The sequence below is a fragment of the Pleurodeles waltl genome, chromosome 7 (assembly GCF_031143425.1).
Source record: "Pleurodeles waltl isolate 20211129_DDA chromosome 7, aPleWal1.hap1.20221129, whole genome shotgun sequence".
Classification (NCBI taxonomy): Eukaryota; Metazoa; Chordata; class Amphibia; order Caudata; family Salamandridae; genus Pleurodeles; species Pleurodeles waltl.
The window spans coordinates 11,520,411-11,545,303 of NC_090446.1; the positions used below are offsets into that span (position 1 = coordinate 11,520,411).

Below are 24,893 nucleotides of genomic sequence, written 5' to 3' on the forward strand. Positions count from 1 at the left end.
GTAATATACACAGTATATAGACTAGAATGCAGAAATAGCTGTGAAAACGGTTAGAAAAGAGTGCAAATAGGGAAAAACACAATATAGTTAGCAATGGGCCTAGGGGGAACACAAACCATATACTAAAATAGTGGAATGTGAAATGCTGGTTTCCCACCTAGGCAAGTGTAGTGTGTAGAAGGGCGCTGAGAGTGTAAGAAAACACCAAAAGGTAATTAATAGAACCCAACCCAGAGCCCAGGAAAGCAGGAGTAAATCACAGTAACTTTCCTAGAACACACAAGAACACGTGATAGAAGATTTTGCAAGAACCAGAAGAGACTGCATGACATCAACAATGGACCCAGATGTAGGTGCAAAAGAAGAACCACCGGTGAGAAGACAAAGTCAGTTATGCACCCAAGAAGACAGATGGTCTAATTCCTGGTTGGTGCAGAAGATGTCCCACGCCAGACGGATGATTGCTGTCTGGTTTGCGTCGCTGGATTCCACTAACAAGCCTTGGCACACGCAAAGCTCGCGGTTATTGGAAAATGGCGCTGCCTGGGACCAGGAGGGACCTGGTGGTCTCTACCCAGGAGGGAGAGGCAGAGGGGGCTCTCAGCAACTCCGACAGCCCTCAGAAGACCAGGCAGCGAGCTCACAGCACAGGGACAAAGGTGCAAAAGGAGGCCCACGCAGCACTACACTAAGGGATCCCACGCTGCCGGAGAACCACTCAGGAAGCTGTGCGCCACAGGATACAGTGCTGGGTCAGGAGCTGCATGGTGCACAAAGAACGTTGTGGAAGATGCCAACAAGCCTTGGCAACTGCAAAACTTGCGGTGCACAGGGGTACTGTCTTGCGTGGGGAGGCAAGCCCTTACCTCCACAAAAGTTGGACAGTTGGACTTCAGGACTGTCTGGACCACTTCAGTCCACCACCCATGTTGCTGGATCCACGCACTTCTTCAGGAGAGGTGACCCAAGCCACCAGTCGTCGCTGCAGAGTGGTGTCAGCTGAAGCAGGGAAGTGACTCCTTCACTTCAAGGGAGATTCCTTCGTTCTTCTGGTGCAGGCTGAAGACAGGCAGTCCTCGGAGGATGCACGACCTGGAAACAGTTGCATTTGCTGGCAGGAGCTTAAGATAAAATGCTGTGGAAGTCGTCTTTGCTTCCTTGTTGCAGTTTCTAGAGTTCCTTGAGGGTCCAGAAGCAGTTTCGTCGGTAGAAGGTGAAGTATAGGATGCAGAGGATTCCTGCTGGAGTCTTACAATGCGAATCTGAGGAAACACCCAGAGGAGAGACCCTAAATAGCCCTGGAGGGGGGGATTGGTCAGCTACACAGGTAAGCACCTACTAGGGGAGGGCTCTGACGAGACCTGCTGGCACTGGCCACTCAGATGCTCCCAGAGTGCCCTGCCAACTTGGAATCCAAGATGGCAAAACCCAGTGACACTCTGGAGGAGCTCTGAGCACCACCCCTGAGGTGGTGATGGTCAGGGGGGTGGTGATGGTCAGGGGAGTGGTCACTCCCCTTTCCTTTGTCCAGTTTTGCACCAGTGCAGGAACTCGGGTCCTTGAACCGTTGTAGACTGGATTATGCAAGGAGGGCACTATCTATGCACACTAGGAATCTCTTCCCCTGTTGGACACAGCTTGCCTGGGCCTCCAACCTCCACTGCTCGTGCTGCCATAGGTGCGGCAAGCGGGTCGAGCCCAGAGGCACGCTTTTGGGCAGCCACAGAGTGATGCAGACGGGATAGCCTGAAGCGTGGAACGCTGAGAGTAGCTTCTGGCATTAAGTGGCGATGAGGGGCCCACAATCGCCTGCTTTGACAGCGCACCCCTGGAGAAACTCAAGGGGGCACCCCCGGAGCCTGGCTTATTGGGGTTCTTCTGGCGCTATACTGAAGTTGGTTCCCAGGGTAGGAGCGATAGTCAAGCGGGTTGAACAGCGGCTGAGGCCCTTCGTGGGTAGAGATAAGGCGTACCACTCCTCGACCGCTCAGACACGCATGGACCGATACACTATTGGCCTGTCTTTGACCCCCACGGGGGGCCTGAATCGGCTGATTCCGAAACGATGGCTCACCCATCCAGGACCTCGCTATGATCCTCCAGGTGATCCAATCCACACGAGAGGCCTTTGAAACAAAGATTGGGGAGGTCAGGGTTGACATCGCACTACTGCGCCAAGATCTTCATAATGCAACAGCCAGACTTACGGAAGCAGGAACACGACTGTCCAATGTGGAAGATGAAGTGAAGAACCTCAAATCCCAAGTTTCAACTCTCCTGGCACATACTTCGGGGCTGCGTCGCCATGCAGAAGATGCCAAAAAACTGCAATAACGTACGCATAATTGGCATTCCCAAAGGTACGGAGACTCAACCTATGGCAGATTTTCTTGAGAGCTGGTTCAAAACCTGCACTCCCTCCACTCGTCTGTCACCCTGGTTTGTGATTGAGCGGGCCTTGACTGTGAGGCCCTCTCCCAAGCCAGTGATTGTCCGTTTTTTTTACAATTTAAGTCACAGAGTTGCAGTTTTACATGAAGCCCGGGCCCAGGAAGGTTTCCGATGTGGAGCAGCCACAGTCCTTCTCTTCCCGGACTATACTAAAGAACTAGAACAACAACGCTTTGAAGTTAAACAGAAGCTGAGGAAGATGGGACTACTTTATCGGCTCCTTTTTTCTGCTTGGCTCATAGTGGTTGATGCTGACAAGACATGGTTCTTTGAGATGCCGGCATCCACATGGACATGGCTTACAGAGGAACGTCTGCTGGCCCACCCCGAGCAGAGCCCTCCCTCTGCCTCAACCAGGGCAGACTCATGTCTCAGTGATGCATGACCCAAGAACTAGAAGAAATACCCTGGCTCTTGGAGACGTGGGTTTTGCACGGCGAGCTGTGTCCACATCTGCATCGCACAGGCTTCGTGACGGCTGCCCCCTGGCAGCACCCCTGGGTGAGACCATAGTCACAACGGCTCAGAAATCCATTTCGGGTTCCCCTACAGGGAGGCTCTCACTAGACCGGGTGAATTTAAGTAGTGACACTAACCTATCCCGCAGCCCCATACTCTAATTTTTCTCCAAGACTGAACTTCTGAGACTGGCGATTGGTTGTCCTATAAACTTACCCACTGTTGGGGTGCTCTATCATACAACTGAATCCTAAGTTATGGAGGGGTCAGTCACTGTCTATTTGGTATTATGATTTCTACAGAATGTTTGGTATATATAGGCAACAGATGATTCTGAGGGAAAGTATGGGAAGAGTTGGGGGGAATGAATGCAAGTTGGGGGTGTTTATGCCTCTGTTGGATTAGGTGTATGTTCAATACCTTTTTATTGTATCTTTGGTAAACACAAGCACACACCAACGAGGGGCAGTCATAGTTTCATGGAGACTTGAAACACCAGAGGACCACGCAGGCTTTATGAATATTGACGGGCAGTAAGAGAGCTGACCCCCGCCAAAAAAAATCTCATTCATACCCCTCACACGGTAGATGGTAGGCCCCCTACAAGCGCATGGAATAGTAATGGTCTCCTAGATAAAGTGCACGGCAGTACTTACTTTTGCCCAACGCCACTGGCCAGACGTCCTCCTACTCATCTTTTGGGTGAATGCTGCCTCTTCTTGGCTCAACGAGGCTATGACAGAGTATATCATGCCTGGTTTACCTGGGTGTCCAAGGGGGTGGCAATTCTCCTAATGAGCACTTTCCCTATGCTGGTTGATAAGGTGGTGAGAGACAGGCAGCGGCGGTTTGTGGCGCGAACGGGCACGCTGGAAGGGAGTGCATTCAATCTAGTGAGTGTGTATGCCCCCTGGCAGCCCTGTGAGGTATTCTGGCAGAACTCTCTAAGTCATACTGGAATTACATCATGGACTGACACTGATAAGAAGCAATTTTAACGCAGTCCCAGACATCGTAAATGATACCTCAAGCCCCCCCTCCATCTCCAGATGTGGTACTGCATGTCACCTCTCTGACTAGCTGGCATCTCTAGGGTCTTGTGACATATGGAGGGTGTGGCACCTGAGAAGTCGACAATTTACCCACAGATGTGCAGTACACCATATAAATCCAGAATAGATCTTATTCTTATGCCCGCCACTGACTGGTATTTTCTCACACATTCAAATTCTTCCCAGAGGCATATCTGGCCATGCCCCACTTCTCCTAAGTATTGGTTCCGTTGGGTGGGGGCCCCTCCGCCCATTATGGCACCTCAACACCTGCCATTTACAAAACAAACCATGCATTCAACACTTGCAGACCAAACTTTGACATTAACAATGGCTAGGTTTCACCTCCAGGAGTTCTCTGGGCTGCCAGTAAGGCAGTAATAAGAGCTCTCACCAAAAGTTCTGTATGTTTCCAAGAGCGAGCAAGTATGACACAAATCACACGACTGGAGACCCAGGCTGTCTAATGGAAAAGGCCCTGGTAACAAATCCCTCTGAAACGATCTCTCATCAACTGACGTTGATATGTGAGGAAATACACAATCATTCGATGGAGGCAGCCAAATATCTCTGGCGAGCCTCTACAGCCCAAGTCTACGGATGGGGTGACAAGAATGGGAAATTACTTTATTGGTTAGTCTTCCATCAGCAGTTATCCAGAATTGTGCCTGAAATTGTAGATAGAGGGTATTGCTGTGACCACACTCTCTGAGGTGGCTGAGGCGTTTACTGGGTTTTACCAGGTTCTGTATGCTGCGTCTCCAGCTGTTGACCCCAGTTATTCGGCCCAATTTCTTGAACAGGTGCCCCTCCCTCAGCTACTAGAGAAAGATTTTCTGGACAAACCTATAACGAATGCCGAAATAGCTTTGGTGATCTCCTCTCTTGCCTCCGGTAAGACTCTGGTTCCCAACGGCTCCCCACCAAATACTATGTATCGTGGAGAGAGATTTTCACCCCTGGGCTGCTCGCCCTCTATAGTGAAGTTGACCATACTGGCAACTACCGGCCTTGCTTCGACACAGCTACCATAGTGGTTATGCCAAAGACTCATCCCCTACCTGGGGCCTGCACAGATTACCACCCCATCTCACTTATTAGTGGAGATGTTAGGATCTATGCCACAATTTTGGGAACCCGTCTTAAGCGTGTGCTGTCCCTTCTAATCCATCCAGACCAGTGTAGGTTTCTGGCAAACCGCAGTACAAGACACTGTGTCCGTCAGCTTCAGGAGGACTTGGCCGATCCGCATTGACTGTCCTCAGATTTATCATTACTATTTGTGGATTTTAAGAAGGCCTTTGATACGGTGGTTTGAAACTAGTTACAATTAGTTATGAGCCGGGCCAGACTGGGGCCTAACTTTAGTAGGCTAGTCCAGGCATTATACGTTAAAACCCCCCCCCCCCCCCCCCCCCCCGGCACATGTCCAGATTAATCAGTCTCTTTACCACAACTTTCCAATTTGCCGAGGGACCTGCCAGGGCTGCCCCCTCTCCCCTCTGGCCATCAAATCATTTGCGCAACTCATCAGGAGAGATTATCTCTTTAAGGGATGGGGATCTCTGGACTGCGTTTTCTTCACCTCCTAAGATGTTTTGAGGAGGCATCGGGTCTCCAAATTAACTCTTCCAAGTCTACCTTTGTACCCCTGTCACCATTAGAAGATTGTTTTGAGTGGCGAAATACGGTGCCTATCCAGAGGCTCAGTTTCAAATATTTGGGTATCAGGGTGGCACTATTCCCTGATCTGGCTTGGTCCCTAAATCTTCAACACGTGACACAACAAGCTGATGCGGATCAGGCGGGATGGACGTCCCTCCCACTAAATGTTATGGGCTGTGGAGCACTCTTTAAAATGATGATCCTCCCAAGGTTCTTATACATCTTTCAAAACATATTGTTTCCGCTATTGCGTCCCTGGTTTCGCACTGTGGACAAAGTGATAACATCGATCCTTTGGAGACATATCCTGGCAATACACCATTGTCAAAGAGGCCAATACGACAGTGGGTTGAGACTGACTAATCTACATCTTTACTACTTGGCGACCCAGCTCCTGGATGACTGGTTTAATGGGGGTGGTCGGACCAGGCATATCGACTTGAACTTACAACCCTTATCTTCCCTCAAATATTGGATATACTCTATGGCTCCCTGATCCCCAATATCATGGCCCCAGGGACCAAGATGGTCTTCACAGCTTGGAGGGCAGCCCTGCGACACACTCAGCGGACGAACACTCTGACTCAACAGACTTCCCTGTGGAGAGGTACCAGGCTTTGTGAATCAGCAACGCAGAAATGTTTTCACAGGTGGGATCTGTTGGGCATCTCTCACCTTAGGGATGCGTGGAATGGAACGCATGTGTTCACTCCAAGACCTGAAAACAACTTACCAGCTTTCCCACACTCAATTTTATAAATATCTCCAACTCTGCCATACACTGCATACACACACAGGTACTGATCCCTTACTGGAATATAGCCCACTGGAGGCCAAGCTGCTTATGGGGGCGTTGGAGAAAGGGAGAGTGTCTCAAATATACAAAATGTTGATTAACAATGCCCCAGGAGAATTAAATCATATCAGAAGCAGGTGGGAAAGGTGGCTGGGCTCACTGGAGGATGACAATTGGCATGACACCCTAATTGAGCCCAGTTATTACTATGTCCTCCCGATTCAGGCTAATACAAACATACTATCTATATGAAGCCTATCTCTTCCCTGCTAGATTGCGCTGGGCAGGCTTCCTCCCCGAGCCTGCCTGCCCTAGGTGCGAGGCCACTCCCGCGGACTTCTATCAAATTGAATGGACTTTCACTGGTATGTTGCCAGATGGCGTTCGGCCGTGGAGTGCGTTACATGCCGTAACCGTGAGCCCCGAAGAAGTCCGTGAGGACGAAACGCGTTGGCTATGGATTAGTTATTGTCATTGCGGATGAATAAAGAACAAAATGTTTTCATAAGAACTTTATTGAATTATATGATTTGTGAAGAAATGTGACAATAGTTCTGTGGACATTAATGGACACTTGGATGTGCTGGGTCTTCCTTTCAATATTGTATGGATGTGTACTCCCATTCAACGCTACTGGTCTAGAGTACTTGATGATCGCACCAAAACTGTGGGTTTGGGGGTCCCGTTATCCTCCAAACTACTGCTGGGGGTGATGGAGAATATGGAGGGTACAAGAGTGGACTGCACTTCCCTAGGAACTGCAATGCTAGCGGCTAAGAGAGACATTGCAGCCGGTTGGAACACGTCTGCGGCGCTGACCCTATTGAGATGGAGGTGGGGAGTAGACTGGTGTGCACTGTAGGAGAAGCTGGTTTATGAAGCGCGGGCTGCCCCCGCAAACATGCTAAAATACAGGGGAAATGATTGGGCCAAAGGTCCTGATAGTTCATTGGGGTAGTGTCCCATTGCCGCTACTGTCAGATGCACTTATTGTCTGTATTTGGTTGTACCTTAATGTGGTTCGCTTGCATGCTGGTGATAATGTACTGGCCCCTGTGTGCCGTTACATTTGAGTTCTGGTTTTTAACATTTAATCAAAGTTATTTAAAAAAAAAAAAAAAAAAACTTAGAAGCTAGCCAAGGTGCAGGGACCAAGGTGAGGATTATGTTTTACTTTCTTCATTTTTATTTTTCTGCAGGCGTATTGAAACATCAATAAAACTTTCTTTCTCATGAACACTCAGGAAAGGAAATAAACAAAATAAGAACCAATCTTATTGCAGGCTGCTCCTTATAGTCCTGTGTTGATTGTTATACTCCCTCCTTCTTTGCTGCTCCAGCAGCCTCAGTTTGTAGTGGGTCCATTTTAGGTTGACTGGGCATAGGAGTTTAGCTTAGCTTTGGCTTGCAGGCCTGTGTCTTTTTACCTAGATTACATGTTCTGTTTTTATTATTCTTTTGTATTCATTTTAGCTATGCTTGCTTTTTAGAAGAAATGTTTTCATTTCATAATCAGTTGCCATTCCGTGAAAGTCATTATCATTAATGTACGTATTTGATTGTCATCATGTTTTACGCTGGACAAGAACAGAATGTAAACATGCAAGGCATTTGTTATGATATTGCCGATACAAGTTTACGCACACAATCAATTTTTTTTTTAAACTTCTTTTTTATTAACAGAGAGGGTACAAAGTCATGGCAGTACAATATATTGCATTCATTACAGTGTCACCATACAGTAGCTGCCTCCCCCATGTTCCTGACAGATCAAGGTCTCTGTGGGCCCTCCACGCCCTTATACCTTCTCCCACATTTTATAGGGAATCGCCTCCCCTTGTAAATCACCCTCTCCGTCCCTTGGCACCAATCTAGATTACTTTCCCAGTCGATCAGTCCAGGAGCCTCCTGTCTGCCCCAGGCCTTCGCTATGTTTTGCTTTGCAACTCCAATGGCTAGTTTCAGCCAGATCCCTGGATACTTTGGCCACGGGACCTCCCCATGGATCCCCAACAGTAAAACCTTAGCCTCTGTAAGGGTTCGCTAGCGTCACGACCTGAGACATTACCTGGGTTAGTTTGGGCCAGTATTCCTGTACCCGGGGCCATCCCCATAATATATGAAAGAACGTGCCTTCTTCAGCACAGCCCCTTAGGCACAGCAGTGAATTCAATTTTTCTATTTTGTGTAGGATACGTGAATAGTATGATCGAAGTAGTATTCGTAGTTGTACCAACCTGAAAAAGCTCTTATGGCAATCTCCCGGGGCTCCCGTAGTGCCTCCTCCCACTCATCATCGAGGGTACTCAAGTCCACAGACCACCTCTCCCTCAGTTCCCCCCCCCCCCCCCCTCAGTTCCCCCCCCCCCCCCCCCCCCCAATAGGCCTGGGGTATTGTTTTGTTGACCAGTTTCCTGTAAATTACTGAAACCCTTTTTTTCCAAGTGTGGGCTCTGTTAATACACTGCCCTCCGACGCGGAAGATTTAGGCAGGAGTTCTCCTTCCGTAATGTGTCTCCTAAGTGTGTGCCCCAGCCGGAGGTACTGAAAAAGCTCAGTCTTGATCAGACCAAAGTCCAGACGAAGCTCCTCGAAACTAATGATTGCAGGCCCCCTGCACATGTCGCCCAGATGTTCAATACCTATCAATTACCACTTTTTGAACCCCTTTAGGCCCCTTACCTCCGACAACAGATCACTATGCCAAATCGGCGTAAAGTTCAGTTAATCTCCCCCACCAGCGGAGAAATGCACTTGCCTCCTTCCATGCCCAGACCACAGCAAATGTATGATGAGGGAGGGCTCTTTCTCGTTGTGCGTCGCCCAACAAGGCCTAAGTCCAGCACCAACTCATAATACTCCTATCGAACTGGTAGACTGGATCCTGTTGATCCGCAAAGATCCATTCATTAATTATCAAAAGGTGTGCCACCCAGTAATACTTTCTAGGGTCAGGGATAGCCAAGCCCCCATCATAGACAATGTTCTGCAGCCTGGCAAAGGCAATCCTAGGCGTCCCCAGATTCCAAAGCAAGCAGCAAACTTCCCTTTCAATGCTCTGGAAGACCTCTCCAGGGAACCTGTAGGGTGTATTTTGCAGTATATACAGAAATCGGGGCAGGCTGATAATTGTGTACAGAGCGGCTCTCCCCGTTAAGGTCAAAGGGAGCCCCTGCCAATAAGCCACATCATCCCAAATTCTCTCCACCTGGGAAGATATATTTCTTCACTGGAATGGGCACACAATCTAACATTTAGCTACATAGCCACGTCAGGATGTCTACACGAACAATAACACGTGCCTTATAAAAAAACACCTTGTGAGACCAAGGCCATTAGAGGGGGTCCACCCAGGATATTGCATCTATACTACACGTCACTTTGTGGCAGACCTCAGCCTTTGTGTCTCTACAAAGCATGATATAAAGACTGGAGGGTGTCCTTGTTCTAAGGTAACGGAGGTTGGGGCACTTCTAATGATGGAAAAACTGAGGTCATGTTTTTTGGGCAACCAAGAAACTCACTGGCAAATTCAACTAGAACAACAGGAGTGGCCACTCTCCCGCCCCCTAAAGACCTTATTAAACGTCTCGGAGTATGGTTGGACCCCCAACCCTCAATGTCGCAATATTCCAACAGAGTAGCTAGAACTTCTTTTGCCTTGCTCAGGACTCTGAGGAAGGTTTTGGCAATTTTCCCTTTTCTCGCCAGAAGACTGGTTGTTCAGGCCTTGATAGGATCTTGCCTTGATTATGGTAATGCTCTATTTATTGGTTCACCGAGATACGTAATACAAAGACTACAGAGGGTACAAAATGCAGCTGTACGAGTGCTTCTAAAAATACCCAAGCAACAATCCATACGAACTGGAATTTCCTCTCTACATTGGCTCCCAGTAGCCAAAAGGATTCAATTCAAGGCATTATGCCATATTCATAGAGCTTTATACAATAAAGGTCCTAAAGTGCTCCGGACATTGACCTCTTTCTATGCACTAGGCAGACTTCTTAAATGTTCCTCACCCATGCTAGTCACAGTTCTAACAGTGAAAAGAGCAAGATGGGGAGGAAGGTCACTGTCCTATCAAGATGCAATACTCTGGAATAGTCTTCCCCATAATACTAGATTAAGTTCTCAAGAGATTTCCTTCAGGAAGGCCCTAACCTGGTTATTTAGAGTGTGATTTCTTATGCAGTTATGGACAATGGCGATTCTGCGTTGCAGTATAAGCACTACGAGGCCCCCGCGCAGTTTAAGCACTATATAAGCAATTATAACATAACATGACATGGGCAGATTAGGTTTAGCACACCTTGCTCTCTCTTTAGGGAAGAAAGTATGCTTTAGGAAGAAGTTTGAAAAATTCATATTTATTGCAATATGTTGGGGTTGTTTATATTTACATCACTTATTTTCACAATCCTGATTGTTACTAGTCATTATCCTAATCACTGCAGCTCATGCATTTTATCGCAGGTTGCAGTCTTTCAATAAATGTATTGAAAATGAGTGTGTGTGTGTGTGTGGTGTGTGTCTCTCTCATTGCTAACGAGGAAAAAGGTTAAGCCTTGTTCCACCACGATTTCCCCAAGATGTTTCAGAATCCATGGCACTAGGCTGCCAGAAATCACATTTTCTATTTGGGTTTTGGTGAGGTGCTGCAAGAGAGCCGGAAGGATTGGGCCGACAGCTGTCAACTGGTGTAAGAGGTGTCTTTCTGTGATTCCTCATTGGTAGATGGCTTAATTAGCTTTCAACTGCGTACATGTCACCTTGATAGTCCCACAAATTCTGCAATTCAGTTAAAACTCTCTGCTCACAAATCCATCCAGCAGCAGGCTGCATATCAAACTATGCCAAGGCCTAGGTCCTGAGATATGCGACCAGGGCTCTGGTTTAAATTTGGTTGATTGACTATCCCAAGAACACAAGGCCAAGCATGCTGTTATATATGTTGAATCCCATAATACTCTTGATGCCCCACAGCAGAGCTTAAAGACAGAGCAAAGAAAAGTCACTCTTATTTCAGACATTATTCATCAGTCTATGGATGGGGCTTTTGAGTGTATAATGAGGTAGGAACTGATGTGCAAGAGGGCTTGACTATGATATGATGGAATTTGGCTGGGATCAACTCTAAACTTTCAGATCCTGAGTGGATTACTTTTATTGGGAGAAATTATGTCTGCGTTTTTCAGGAGACATGGGCTGTGGGCAAAGTGTTTCTTAATGGTGATTCAACTTATAGCGTTGAAGCCAGCAAACAACTCCCTCCCACCCCCCCCAAAAGAAAGCAGGGAGAGCAGTTGGGGTGTTTGATAATCTTAGAAAAATGCTATTGCCTGTGCCCACAAGGAGTTAAAAATCACCTCCCCTAATTTAAGGGCTCCAGCTCAAGTTTATCTCAGGAATAAATCAGATTGTTTTTTATGTTTATGCTATATCTGTTTCCTCGGGCACTAATTCACTAACATTGGCTATGGTAGATGATTTGATTGGCGTTTAGCAGCAGCAGGTCAAAATCAGTTGCAGGGGATTTCAATGTATCGTATGAGCCGTCTCCCTCATTCAATGTTTTGACAGAGGAGGAAGACGAGCTTTAGTGCGGCCCTAACTGTCTGGTAAAGCCCAGCACGTATTTTCCAACGCTGCTCTTCAGCTTGCATCTCTGGTGGTCAGGAGGAGCCTAAGGGCCTGTAATGACCAGACTCACTCAGACCCAGAAAGACAGCTTACTTTGAAGAGGAGATCTAGTAGAAGTGTTACAGACTACATTCTGCTGGACGCAAGAATGTAGTCACTACTTAACTACATTGTTTTTCAATTAGATAGTGACCATAACCCCCTGCTCTTATCTGTGGCTGGTGAACCCCTTAAAAGAGGCATGTCAATGTGCCGTACAGCAGTTCAGGAGCCTACTTTACCTAACAACTACAGAAGAATCACATGGCCCAGAGTTTTAGCTGAATATCAATTGTACTCTAGTATCTATCACTTGTTCTTGTACTTTTTTTCTGAGTTTGAAAACATCCATCTATCTCCTGTACCAATATTAGCTGTCCATGTTTTTTTTTTTTTAAATGCGGCAACAAGTATTTCAAAAGGAAGCAGCTCAAAATAAACTTTCTCCAGGGAGTGGTCGAAAATGGTACAATGCAGAGTCTAAGTCAATAAAAAGTTGGTAAAGAGGACAATCAGCGAGCATAGTTATTTAGATATATCAGTAACACAGCTCAGATACAAGGCTGCGCTCACCAAAGCTAAAAACAAATGGTTGATAAGAACTGGCAGGGTCTGCTGGTGGCATTAAGGTCCAATGACAACCGATGCTTCTGGCACATTGTCTTGCACGGGAGCTTAGACAGCATTAGCACTCCATGTTACTATATTCAGCCAGAGAAGTCATTTTTCCACGCTTCGTGCCAGATGGATGATGGACATCCCGCCCGCCGTTTTACAGGTTTCATAGGATATAATGGAACTTGTTATACAGCGGTCAGGGTATTCGTTACGTTTGTGACAGAGTATCCCATCCGCCAAAGTCATAATCATGCCCTATGTCTAAAAGCAAAAATTGCTTCCACTCCCAGGGATCCGAAGCCAAGTACTTCAACTCACGACATACCCTTTATTAAAAACAATATTGATTTTGTCTTTAGCCTAGAAGACACTTGTGTGGCTATTCATGGATTAGAAGCAGCAAAAGCTACCGGCCCAGATCAGATACCTGGAGAGTTGCATAAATCAGAACCCTTAATCTGGGCCCCTGTATATCAATTTTCAACAAATGCAATTGCTGATGGGGGTGAAATCCCTGAGACCTGAAGGGAGTGGAGAGAGTTGCAGTGTATAAAAAAAGAGAAACTTCTAGCCCTTCGAGCTATAGGCCTATTAGCCTAATAGATAATTTGCACACAAAAATTCGCAAGACAAGTATTTGATAAACCGCAGGCCTGAATGGATGAAAATTGTATTCTGTCACCTCGTTAAGCGGGCTACTGTTCTAAAACCAGAACAAGTGAGCATGTTTTTAGGTTTACATTACTAAATTGGAAATATGTGCTGCTGAATAACCGGAAATTGATTGTTGCATTTATCGATTTGAGAGAAGCATTTAATTTTGTTCCTTGCGAGAATTTATTAAATGTATTAATAGGGAATGGGAGGCCCTGCAAATCTGGTAAACTTGATAGCAAGGATGCACAAAGGCAATTATGCTCAGGTCCGATGGGGGGGGGGAGGGGGGGGGGGGTATGGACATTGAGTGTTAACGAGCAGAATTGCCATTCAGTGTGGTGGTGCGTCCTTGCACTTACTCTGTTCACTTTGCACATAAATGGGGTGGTTAATGAACTTATAGATTGGAGGAGCGATTCACCAATCTTGCTGTTTGCTGATGATTCTCTACTGATTTCCAAGACCCCAATATGTCTCCAGAATAAATATAAATTCCTGGTTTTGTGCTCTTCCAAGGGCTTGGAACTTAATGCAGCCATGCCCAATTAAAGTTGATGACAAACCACTAAAACGGGTCCACAGCTTTGATTATCTGGGGGTCAGGTTGTCAGACAGGCTATGTTGGGAGCCTCAGCGCAGCAAAAGTTACTTGCGCATAGTTCAAAGTTCTAAAGCTGTTTTGCGATTCCATAAACAGACCCACGCGCAACCAATAATTCCAGCTTTGGAGGTTTGCCATGCTAAAGCCCAAAGCACTGAGCTCTTAGGAGCTGAAATCTGGTGAGATGCGGACCCTCAAACTGGAAGTAGACGAGAACAACCTTGTTAGATCTCTAGTCTCGGTCCCGACCAGCACACCACTTATTCCCTTGTTTTTTGACCTAGGTATTGAAAGAATTGCTGATGTGGCTTCATTGAAGCCCTTAATATATTGCCTATGACTGAGGTCTACACCTGAGTTACTTCATTATCAAGAGGCTTTGAGGGAACTGCTGAAGATAAATAGTGCTAAAAAAGATGCCTTGGTTAAAGCATGTTGCAACTTGGTTTAGGTCACCTGGGTTGGCTAAACTGTGGGGACATCCCGGGGACATATGCAAGGCAGAGATAGACAGTGTAAAGGCAGAGTACTGAGCGTGTGTGTATGATCAATATGCTACCACTGCAGCCCTAGGACTGCAGTCCAAGTATATGATCTAGGAAACTTAACCAACCAGTTTGAGTTTTAAGCCAAGTCCTAAGTTTGAATCATTTTTAGATATGACCTCACCTGCATTAGCTAAAAGCTTGTATGTGAGATTCCGTTTGGGCTGTTTACTGCTAAGGGCTTTTAGCAACTGGGCCAGAGAACAAGCCTCAGACAAATGTCCTGCATGTGGCTTGGCCCCAGAAACAGAGGAACATGTCTTGTTCTTTTGCAGTGACTACTAATAACCCCTCAGGCGTTGGCTACGTCTAGTTTGCTTACATTTAAAAGTCACACGCTATCTGATTGCATGAAGAATTTTAAAACAGATACCTCAGGCCCAATTGTTTTTGCAGTAAGCCGATTTTTAGTTCAAAGTCTCAATTAATATGTCTCATCAGTATAGAGGTGTATCTGATGTTTTGGTTTTATCTTGAAACAGATATTACTTGGTAGTTTTATATGATATTGAAATTGAATTTCTATATTTTCTCATGTCTGACTTTTAGATATTAGTCTTTTTAACGCAAAATGCACTTTACATTGCTAACAGACATAGGGGGTCATTCCAACCCTGGCGGTCAATGACCGCCGGGTTGGAGGACCGCGGGAGCACCGCCGACAGGCCGGCGGTGCTCCCAAGGGCATTCCGACCGCGGCGGTAAAGCTGCGGTCGGACCGGCAACACTGGCGGTCTCCCGCCAGTGTACCGCCGGTCTCCCGCCAGTGTACCGCCGCCCTTTGGAATCCTCCAAGGCGGCGCAGCTAGCTGCGCCGCCGAGGGGATTCCGACCCCCCCTACCGCCATCCAGTTCCCGGTGGTCCGCCCGCCAGGAACCGGATGGCGGTAGGGGGGGGGGGGTCGCGGGGCCCCTGGGGGCCCCTGCAGTGCCCATGCCACTGGCATGGGCACTGCAGGGGCCCCCGTAAGAGGACCCCTACAAGTATTTCACTGTCTGCTTGGCAGACAGTGAAATACGCGACGGGTGCAACAGCACCCGTCGCACCTTCCCACTCCGCCGGCTCGATTACGAGCCGGCATCCTCGTGGGAAGGGAGTTTTTCCCTGGGCTGGCGGGCGGTCTTTTGGCGACCGCCCGCCAGCCCAGGGAAAAACTTAGAATACCCTCCGCGGTCTTTTGACCGCGGAGCGGTATTTCGGAGGGGGGAAGTCTGGCGGGCGGCCTCCGCCGCCCGCCAGACTTGGAATGACCCCCATAGTAATGTTGTTTGTGCCTGCAGAGGTGGTTTTTACATAAATGTTTTTTCTAGTTGCGTGTGTCCCACCTAAGTCAGTTTTTTATTACCTGAAATTACTTGCATGTAGTAAAATTCACTTGCAAAGCCTTTATGTACTAATTGCAAAAGTAAATAATTTAGTTTAATAATATTTTTATTTACTGTATTGTTTTTGATGTGTTTCTAAATGAATGAACTTATTGTGTGAATACAAAACGTAAATAATGGATACATGTAAGCATTTTAAATTAACCTTAGTGTGCACGTTTATAACGCTTCAGTCTTTCACTAGTTATATTTCATTAATGTATTTACATACTCACACATGTTAATTTTATTAGGGCACACAGTAAATATAATATCAAAAGTAAATGTGTATTTTGCGCAAAGATGACCTGCAAAGAATGAAATCTAAATTGTGCTACTCCATAAAGGTAGTATCTTATGCCTTGCTCCCCCTCGAGAAGAATCTTAAGCAGATGGCTCCCCAGTGCTTTGAACTCCTCCCTCAGGTGAAAGACCTAACCGGATCCTCCGCAATACCTCTACTTCAGGGGCAGCCAGGCACAGGACACCCTCCACGCAACTCCTTAAAGTGGGATCTGGGTGGAATAGAAGCTAAATGTGTGGCGGAAAGATTACTGAAGCACCTAGAGAAAGAATTATGCAACAGCCTCTGACTCCCACAAAGGCAACAACCAAGTGCTTGCTCATCTTCCCAGTCATGAGTTGGTGGAAGGTTGGCAAGTTTGCTCCCCAATTAGAGGACACTAACCACGGACACTTGGATTCTGCAGACAGTACAAGACTTCCACATTGAGCTGTATGGCTCCCATTTTCAGCCCTCACATCCTCCAGTCCCTTACATTTTCATAACAGGTGGACATAATCTCTTGGCCAAAGGTGCAATTTTCCCTATGACACCGCTCCTCAAGGGTATTATAAGCAATGTGTTTCGTGTTGAGAAGAGTGATAGCAATCCGTCATCAACTTCCAAGAATTCAATAAACAGTTGGTGTTCCAACCTTTCTGGGATGATGGAGATACATCTCCAATGAGATATCCGAAGGCCCAATAATTGGATGGTCTTGTTGGGCTTGAAAGATGCATACCCAATGACTCCTGTCTACCCACCACTTGGTAGGTCCCTGCAATTCAGCTGAGGTCTTTAGGCATTCAAATTCATTACTCTCACGTTCAGACTGTACTCAGCACCTTGGTGTTTCATAAAGGTCTTGTAACCGACGATGGAACACCTCAGATTCTTGGGCATGTACCTAATACTCTACCTGGATGACATTCATAATGGAGTAATGCTTGAGGAAACTGGCTCCAAATGATTGTCAACCTCCTAGAGAGTCTCTGGTTCATTATCAATGATCATAAATCAGTTTTAGCCCCAAATGAAGAGATCAAGTTCCTGGGGTTCATGTTAGACTCCACTCAGCCAATGCTACATCTTCTTTTGCGAAAGATCAGATCAGTGAAGATCAGACAAGAGCTACAAGGGACGCTCGCTAGACCCAATACATCTTTGCTCCACATCGCAGGAGTAGTGGACTTTCTCTCATCATCCATGCAAGCCATCTTCCCAGGTCCCTTATGCTACTGGGCCCTACCAAGTCTGAAAACGTTCCATCTATGGATGAGACTGACATATTCACAGGAGCTCTCAGGGGAGGCTAAGGCAGAGGAAAGCTGGTGTCTCTGGCACATGAGGGCCTGGAAAGGGAGAGAACTATTAGCCCCCCAAACAGATCTTGTCATAGAATTGAACGCCAGCAGAAGCGGCTGAGAGGGTCAGATGAGGGGAGTTCTCCACAAGAGGAGAATTGACCTCTCAAAAGCATTGCTTACACATCAACTGCCTAGAGCTTGTGGGATACTTTGCAGTACAATGCTGGACCAAGAATAGGATTTAATGCTGTGTCCTTTTAAAAATGGACAAAATTGTGGCTATGCGATATATCAATCACCTAGAGGGGATGAGATCTCGGATCCTTTGGATTTGGCAAGGGATTTATAAGATCATTGCAAATATCAGTGACAGGAGAGTACCTTCCGGGGTCGGCGAAGGTGGCAGACTGGCAATCGCAACTCATGAAAGACATGAGCATCTGGAAAATAGATCAGAGGGTATTCAGTCAGATCATATCTAGATGGCACCCGTTCCCAGCATACCTATTTGCCTCACGACTGGATAACCAGTTAATCAGAAACTTAAGCTGGTGCATGGACCCAAGGCAGCAAGGACAGACACCTGCTGCCAGGACTGAACAATGGAGGTGCTTTTTCCCCGTTTTCAATTATAGCACGCATCTCTGCTGAGGTGCGGAGACTACAAATGGACTTGGTAGTTGTTACCCTGCTAAGAAGTTTGATGGATCTTTCTTAGGATTCTCCAATCCATCTACCTTGTTTCCCAATCTTCACCAGTATCCTCCCGTGCTCCTCAGCCCTTCTGTGACCAACAATGAAAGGAAAATGTGTAAGGAGCGCAGGGTGCGTTCCCGTGGTATGACCTGCGTAGGGAGCGACAACAGATAAAAAATAAAGCAACAATACTCAATAACATTAAGTCCCTTGCACCAAAACCCAGGCCCTAGTAAAGGAGTGCCAGTCGCAGTGGCACTTAACTGAGGCTGCAGGAGCAGCGAAGATAGAGGGAGTACGACAGTCAACACAGGACTATAATGAGCAGCCTGCAATATGATTGGTTCTGACTTTGTTTCCTTTTTCAAACGTTCACAATCTGATATTGAAAGGCACACTACATCGTTTTCCCTGGAGGATTACAGGGAACAATGGAAAGTCCCTGGCCTTTTGACGGTGGGAAACTGGCACCTTGTTTGAGCACCCCCTCACTTTTTGCCTGGTTTCTGAATGCAACCTGGACTGGAGTGCAATGGGATCCTGCTAACCAGGTTCCAAGTGCCAGTGTTCTCGCCGTAAAATTGCAAAGGTAATTGGAAACACCTTTAGCTGCCACCATAAGTCCCTGGTAAATGGTACTTAGGTACCCAGTGCTTGGGGTACTAAGGGTAGGTCCCTGAGGACAGCAGCACCGATTGTGCCACCCTCTAGGGCCATGCATCCAGATACACCCAGCACTGCCAAACACAAACTCGACATGGCACACTGCCTTTGTCCCCTGTCCACCATGCACTGCATTTACTATGGGTAAGACACCCTGTGGCAGGTCTTACAGCCCTAAAGCAGGGTGTTTGATATTATATGTGAGGGCATAACTGCATAAGCAATATGCCCCCACTGTGTCAAACCTGGGGCATAGTGAGTGAAAAGAGCAGCCATTTTAATATATGTGCTGGACACTGGCCAACACGAGTTTCCCAGCTACATAATGGCTACTCTGAAGCCTGGGTTGTTTGGTATCAAACAACTCAGAATGATAAATCCAAACTGGTACCAGTACTGGATTTATCATAAAATGTACCTAGGGGTCACCTTAGAGGTGCCCCCTGCAAAAGCTGACTAACATGGCATGGTTGATGACTGGTTCCAGCCAGCATGCCAGCCAATTTACAAACCTTGGGGGGAGTGCCCCGTCTCTCTGGTTTGTAAAACAATGCCCTTCCTGGGTGGAGGAGGTAACACCCCTCCCTCAGGAATGTGCACTGCCCTGGCAGTGAGCTTCAAAGGGCTACCACCCTTGCAACTCGACCCCCAGGCCTGCTGCCAACAGCAGATGGCCTCACCCTTTGCAAACCCCCACTTTCAGCAGGAGCAAAGGCGGGAAACCACACAAAGGGTAGGAGGAGTGGCCTCACCTGGCATGCACCACCCCTAAGGTTTTGTCTGCGAGGTGGACCCTCTCATTTTCCCCATCTTGGATGGAAAGAAAATAGTCAATCAGGTTTAGAGAAGTGACACTTCCCACAGGTGGTCACAAAAGGTGGTGGAGCCACCCAAAGTTAAGTGTCCCATTGGACACTACCAGGGTTCCCCTAAAATTCTCACTAAATTAAGTATTTAGAGGGCATCCCTAGACCAAGAAATCAGATTCGACAGGACAAAGAAGACCAGCCCCAAAGAAGATCCAAAGCAAGAGAACTGTGAACCTGCTGCATCAAGAAAAGGCGCCAAACTCTGCCTGCTGCACTCAGGACCCGAAAATCGCTGCTGCAGAGGAGCTGGACACTAGACTGACTCCAAGAAACCCAGGGGACCTCCAGGCTTCACCAATCGCCCAAGATCTATTTTCTGAGTGGAGGTACCACTCTGAAACAAAGAACCAACAAGCCAGTGAGTGTCACTTCACTGACTGGCCGATATCTCCTGAACCAGGAGTTGCAGCCGGACCCGACAGCACACCGACGACCGCCAGGACAAACCCCTCAAGTGTGCCAAGTTTGGTGGCAGTGCACCCTCCAGTGGCCGAGACATGCCAATACCCTGAGTACTGGTCAGCTGACGACGGACAATAAGAAAACCAGCTTCCCCAGAGCTGAAACCGGACCAGGAGGAAGCCCCAGTCGAGGGGCTTCAGGAACACCTCGGTCCTCCCGTCAGAGTGTCCCCGTTGTCTTGTAAGCAGCTCTCAAAGAGACTAACCTCTAGTTCCAAAGGACTCCGTTACGCACAGCTCCTGGATCACCAACTCACTCTCCACCGGCTGCCCAGCCTCCTGCAACGAGGAACCAGCTGTGGCCCCACACCCCTTGCGACCTCGACACTAGAAGGGGATCCAAAGGCACCACCTTTAACTTTGCAACTGCAGACCTTTTCCCAAGTGGTCCCTCACAGTGGACCAGCACCAGCTCCAAGAAACTTTCCAACGTTGCTCCTGACGGAATTGGGAGCCGCCTGAACTTCTCCTGCTGGCACAGTGTGCCCACCTCGACCAACCTGCAGAAGCTGAACTTGGTAAAGCAACTGTATGATTTTATATGCATTTTTGAAAGTGACTGCCTATTGACACATATGGTGTGTAATTACGCACAGGAAGTCTGCATTTATTAAAAGTACAGAAAATCATATCTTAAAAGGTACTTAACCAATCTGAACGATCTTGGTCTTAAAATTTATATAAAAAGCTGAAGTATTTTTAGAAATTGATCTCGAGTTATTCCTCCGAGTGTGTGTGGTGCATGATTGATACTGCGAGTACAACAAATGCTTTTCACTTCTCCAAGATTAGCCTAACTGCTCGCCAAGCTACCTAAAAAATTAGAGCATTAGATGATCTAGTTTTTGCCTCTGGAAACCAATGTGTGGTTGCCTGGACACCCCTGCTCAGTGTGCCTAGTTTTGTACACTACATAGAGGCCAGCCTCCTACATTAACAAAAGCTGAACACCTTCTCTCTAGGGCTTGGGCAAACAGGACCATCAAGAGGTACAGATTAGCTTGGTCAAAATGAATGGGTTGGTGCTTTCAAAGGGATCAGGATTCCTTGGGGACAAAGATGTCTATATCCTGAACTTTCTAGCAAGAGTTGCATCTGAAGGAATGGCATACAGGGCAGGGAACACCAAGTCGCCCATCTCCAGTGGGAACAATCCCTTAAACAGGCACAGAGTAGGAGAAACTCCCCTGGTGAGGAAACTGAGGGGTATCCACCTCTCCATTCCAACGGAAACAAGGTATCCCACCTGAAGAACAGGGATTTGTTTTTCCCAGACACAGAACATAACATAAATTGACATAAAGTTGACAGATGATCATTACTTGGTAGGTAAAGATTTTAAAATATGGATACTTTAATTTGCAATTGTACATCACCTTATGTTTACAAGAACATGAAGAAAGAAGGAGCATGACCGTCAACACAAGACTATGAGGAGCAGCCTGCAATATGATTGGTTGTGACTAAGTCATCTAAAGTGACATTGCGTACTTCCATACAGATCGGGCAGAAATTTGACGTGGTCTTAGCGTTGTCAGATCTCACCTTAGTTTCTGCAGGAGCGATAGGAAGTCCATGACGTAAGTTCCCAACTTCACTCACCACCGTGTCAGCCCAAATAAGTCAAGGCCAATCAAGGTTGAGTGGGGGAAGAGGGGATGGAACAGAGAGAAAACACAGGTCCCACAGAGTCGATGCAGAAAAGCATGTGTACCCAGTTGAGTCCTGTACGCCTTCCTGAGTGAAATAAAAAGGACAGAAGGAATGAGTAAAACTACCTAGTAGATAGATGCAGTACAGCGGGTGCAGTATTTTAACAATTAACATATACAGTAAAAATACCTGAGTGAAACCCTTCTTCCGTTTAGGTAGACAATTGATTGCATAAGGTAGAATGCGTAATCTAAAAGGATATAACAGAGAGCAAGTGATGTATAGTAACAGACTTAAGAAACCCAACTTCCACCTACACTCATGAGGGGTCTAAGCATACCTCACAAAGTTCAGTTCAGTGTAGTAATAATAGAACTCAAAACAAAACAAGCATTTGTAGTGCAGTGGGTCTCGTGTTTGCTCAAGTTAGACCTATTTGCGTATTAAACTCCTAACCGAACTTTTCTTGCCACATAAACTAAAAAGTAAAACACTTTCACATAAGCAAGCCAATGGCTGCCATGAGCGCGAAGCAGCCACACAAAAGGAAACAGAAGTTTGCTTGTAGTGAAACGTATCATCAAAAGTGCATTTATCCATAGGACCGGCAAAAGTGCAATCATCCATGTAACATGGTCGATGTCACGCAAAGCGCTCGATTACTGCCCAGCGAGATCGCACTGCCTATGAAATAAAAATAAAAAGCAGTCCAGAAACCATACGGAAAACATCAAGCCTCGTAAATTTTCAGTAGTTGGCTGGTGAGCTCGAGGAGGGCTAAACACCGGAAAAGGCACGATGCCTTTCACTAATGAAATCAAACTAATTTTAAAAGGCAAGCCCAAAAACCAAGCAAACTGATGGGCGTGGTTAAAAGTCCATAAAGAGATTACACCAGGGACAGAGCGATTCACGCGCTCGATGCTAAAAACTATATAGCCTTTCATGGAGTTCTTAGGACCATGTCCCTATAAAAGTCTAGAACCAGTAATAAATGTGTCCTGTTTAGCTTTCACAGGATAAATATCGCCAAGCTCCAAATATTAAAAGTCCCAGATGCGTGATGATGATATCAGATAAGTAATTTGCAGTCAATTAATCATATAAGAGCAACACGCGTTATCGCTATGGAGTAGTAAGGTTATGATGCCTTAAATTCCCCTTTGTCCTTTGTTGTCTTTACAGGGTTAAATACAGGAGAGAAGCAGGAGCGGCTAGCCCATGAAATCCCAGGAAGCAGGAGGAAAACCGACGAAGGACCGCCGACAATGCCAATGCGACGTGCTGTGACCCGGATACGGAAAGGTAAGGGAGCCAATGGCAGGAAACTGCAGACACTTAGGCTACAATACTCAAAAGTTTGCTGACCGGCGAAAGCGGCTTTATTCTTGTCGCACCATACTCCTGCCGCATCCTGTATATGGATCGCAGCAGACGTGACAATTAGATTGCTGCCATAATTTGTTGCTGCGCTACATGGCACCAAAAGGAAAAGTGGATATTTTTACGGAATAAGCAGATTTGTAAAGCAGCCTGTCCTATACACAGGTAAATATTTGATTAAATTCCACACCCCTCTACAGAGTTTAAAAACAGACAAATTGTATATCTGTATAATTTTATTAAATGTCACAATTCATTAAGGTGGACTACAGACTTTCAGACAGATTCCAAATCAGCGCAACAATTGTTGCTAGTCCTTTTTAGGGGTTAAGTAAAATGCATGTTAAATCCGCTATTTCAACAAACTACTAAGATTAGGACCAGTCTTTACTCTTTTTTGAAGCTCAATGGATTGGGACAGAAATAAAAACGATAAAAAGACAAACAGAGGTGTGCCCGAGGTCACATATTAGGGCCTATTCACAACTGCATTTTGTAGTACTTAAAGTGGTATTACAATCGTACTCATTCATGACAAAACGTACTTGACAAACCTACATGCAGAGACCTCAACTTCCCGTATCTTTTATAATTTGAGATCTCCGCACATGCAGGTATATGTATTTAGAGTGGAAGGGTCTCGGTGGAGTACATAGTAAATGTGTAATGAAGTGTTTAGGGAGCAGCATGCTCAATCAATCAGTCAGTCGATTTCTACAGTGCAGCTAATCACCCCCAAATGTATCCAAACATTAGCAAGCTAATACAAACACCCATCCACAAAAGGAAAAAGACACTGCTACTCACTAACTACCCTTCTAAAGATACCACAGCCCAAAGGCCACAAAACGGTAGTAAATGTACTCCAGCCCAGCCTTTGAGTAAGTCTTGGTCATACATGACCAATCATGGGTACTGTAACACACTTCCATAGATTATTATGGAGGCAGGGACCCAATATAACACCCACAGGGAATAATATTAAAGAAATTAAACAGTTTTGACTTTTAAATTAAATTTAGAATTGTTTTAGTGTATAAAAGTCAGATGGTCCACATTGTTTTAAGAATTAATAAACTTTATTTTTTTTCCCCTATTCTTTCCCATGTCTCCAGTGGTGGACACATGCAAGTCTGCACTTAGGTGTAAAACTACACTCAGAACTGATAAAAAGCTAAAAGTGTAGATTTACCCCTATACGCAGTAGATTTGAATGTGAGTAAATTTACATATACAAATGTACATTTTGAACAGGGGCAATTGTGTTTGGAAGCCTCAGCAGATGCAAAACATTTGCAGATGTCATTCGTACCCTACTGTTAAAAATGGGGTTTCTGGTTGGCTAGGGTATGCACCTCAGCCAGATAGAACCCATCACTCTAGTCAGGGCACGTTAGTTACACACCAAAGATAACCTGTGCTCCCAGAAGCAATGTGTAAAGCGTTTGTGCAACACACTCACACCAGTGACACAATAAATACACCAAGGGACTCCAAGCAGGATTATATAAAAACATAGGTCTTATTTTATAAATATATCATCAGACCAACAATACAATAGGTCATAATTACAGTGCATACTATATAATTGCTGTAGCAAGACTTAGGGCCTGATTCTAACTTTGGAGGACGGTGTTAAACCGTCCCAAAAGTGGCGGATATACCACCTACCGTATTACGAGTTCCA

At 46.2% G+C, this 24,893-nt stretch overlaps 1 protein-coding gene and 1 long non-coding RNA gene across 2 annotated transcripts in view; both read right to left on the bottom strand.

Annotated features, from left to right (window-relative positions):
• LOC138303547 (sulfotransferase 6B1-like) overlaps nucleotides 1-24,893 on the bottom strand; it is a 118,233-nt gene that overhangs the window by 14,605 nt on the left and 78,735 nt on the right. The window lies entirely within an intron of this gene.
• LOC138303548 (uncharacterized) overlaps nucleotides 1-24,893 on the bottom strand; it is a 56,191-nt gene that overhangs the window by 14,333 nt on the left and 16,965 nt on the right. The window contains exons 2-3 of the long non-coding RNA XR_011205411.1: nucleotides 22,013-22,073; nucleotides 21,716-21,907 (exon numbers count right to left, since the gene is read on the bottom strand). This is a non-coding gene — a long non-coding RNA (uncharacterized lncRNA). The remainder of the gene's footprint in view (nucleotides 1-21,715; nucleotides 21,908-22,012; nucleotides 22,074-24,893) is intronic.